General features: G+C 43.0%; 1 pseudogene; it reads right to left on the reverse strand.

The window, feature by feature from the left end:
• Positions 1 to 444: 444 nt before the first annotated feature.
• LOC104502144 lies at positions 445 to 1454 on the reverse strand (annotated as a pseudogene).
• Positions 1455 to 2445: the final 991 nt, after the last annotated feature.

Here is a 2445-nt window from a genome sequence, read left to right on the forward strand (position 1 = left end):
ATTCAGTAGTTTCAGTGGCTGTGATAGTGTCTGCTGCATTTGGCTTAGGCTGTAATAAACAAAGCACTACATCAGTGACAACACCAAAATCAATGGAAGTTGTTCTCATGCCCAGACTAAGCTCTCCATGTTTCTGTAATCAACTGCAAAGCCCAGAGCAAGAGAACCCAGCATTTCCCAAATGTCTTGGAAACAGTCTGGTTGGGTAGTTTTAAATTTCACCTTTGAGGCAGCTTACAATCTTCTCTTTTCACTCTTTCTTTGGTTGCTAGGAGAGGTAAATATAAACTTGCTCCTGAGATAGCTTTTTGACAAGTGCTCTACTGCAGGGAGAGTGTGAAGCCAGCTGCAATTCTTGCTACCGTATCAACACACCTGCCTTTGCAGGAGCTCACAGCACCAAAGCTATCCTGGACTTGCTGGAATTTCCTTCAAGGGATTCCTTCATAACTTTGATGTGATTTCTGACTTGGTCATGTAATTGTTGTTCTCCGGCTGCTGGACGTATTTGCGCCACTTACACCTTGAAGGAGAGAGCATGGCCTGCTGGAAGTTACCCCCAATTATGACATAAAGCAGTAGGTTGCCATATGGGTTGAGTGCAGCCAGTGGCTGAGAGATGATACAGGCAGAGTGGATTTACTTCTCCATGTGACCAGCTGACTAGACACAACTGTAGTTCAACTTGAGCCACCCAAAAGATATGGAAGAGGAAGAAGCACACACAGAAGACCACCAAGAGGATGACAGCAAGTATGTGGCCTTTTTGTTTGTGTGGGGCGCAGTACCCAAGGTGTACAAAATGAGTGTGTAGCACAGAGCCACCATCAGCAAGGGCAAGAAGGCAGCCAGGCTGGTCAGCAACCAGTTGCACCACCTGATTGTGCCCAGGTTTTCAGAGCTGGTAAGGTCAAGGCATGAAGATCTGTTCTATGCCTCTTTTGAGGAGATCAACAAGTTGACAGGGCTGACAGATGCCAGTGAGATCACCCAAACAGCAGGGCAAGCCACCATGGTCCACTGCTTCCTCTGCATGTGGAAGAACTTCATAGGCAGGACAAAGACCATGTAGCAGAAGGCGCTGAAGCAGGTAAGGAAGAGGATGCTGCTGTACAAGTTGAAGTGGAAGCCAAAGTGGATGAACTTGCACATGAATTCACCGAAGATCCAGTGCTCCCCACTGGCATAGTAGTGTATCAGGAAGGGAAGGCTGGTGAGGTAAAGCAGGTCTGTGAATGCCAGGTTCAGCATGATTAAGGTGCTGCTCTTCCAAGGCCTCATCTTGAAGCTGTAAACACAAATTGCAATGATGTTTCCTGGGAAGGCTACCAGGAATATGATGCTATACGTAACAAAGTCTTCAGACCGCCTTCCACATCAGTGCAGTTGGGAAAATCATCTTCAGCAGCTTGCCAGGTGGTGGGATTGGCTGAGTAGTTGTTTGTTATGTTCATGATTTTTTCCTTAGGGCTTAAGGAAGAGAGAAATGTTTAGTGTTCACTGACAGATAAGACCTTCTCGTAGCCCATTATAAACAACCAGTAACTGAGTCTTTCCTTTCAACTTCACATCAGGGCCACTATTAAAGAGCCATTACTGAATGAGGAAAAGCCTTGCTGCTTCGATGAGAACTGATCCTGATCTAGAGGCCTTTTATCACACCCATATAGACATAGACACAATTTTATGTTGAAATACATATTTTCAGGGAAAGGTCTGCACAGGCACAGTGAAACTGTAGCATAAGGTATTCCCAACCTCACAGTGTATGATGTGTGTCCCCTGGCATATAAAGTTCATTTTCTGCTCTCATCAGGGGTCAAATGGAGCAGAACAGACTAGTCTTGTAGTGCTACTGACCAGAAGTACAGAGAGGAATGTCCAGAACATAACTGCTCCAGAAAAGCTATTTGCAGCCTTGTTAATTAAGTGGAAAACAGGATAGATGTTGAAATGTTTTCATATCCTTTTTGATACTGGAATTGGTTAACACTTTTCTCTCTGCTCCTTGGAAACAACTGATAGAGGAATATTTCATTATTTTAGTTCATTAACAAGGTTGATGTTGCAAAGAAATAGGTTATTTTTAGGCTCGTCATTAGCTGCTATGTAACTTTATCTCTCTGTAAAATTTTTAAATGGTGTTTTGCTTTGCATTAGTCTCAGAAATTTTCTGAAACATCAGAATATATTAATCCAAACTTGTAAAGCAGTTGCTTGCAAGATACAGTTTGATCAGGGAAATAAAGATAGCCCCGTATATACTCTCCGCAACAGAAAATATGTGGCCACTGAAGCACATGGCAAATAGCTGCTAACATGGCATCCAGTAAGTGCATTTGTGTGAATGCTTTCTTTCTCTTAAAGTGGAGTAAATGTTTTAATGGAAAAAAATTAATAAATCTATAGTGTGAATTTTTCCAGAGGAATGCGGATTCTTACAGG

The sequence above is a fragment of the Buceros rhinoceros genome, unplaced genomic scaffold (assembly GCF_000710305.1).
Source record: "Buceros rhinoceros silvestris isolate BGI_N320 unplaced genomic scaffold, ASM71030v1 scaffold4962, whole genome shotgun sequence".
NCBI lineage: Eukaryota > Metazoa > Chordata > Aves > Bucerotiformes > Bucerotidae > Buceros > Buceros rhinoceros.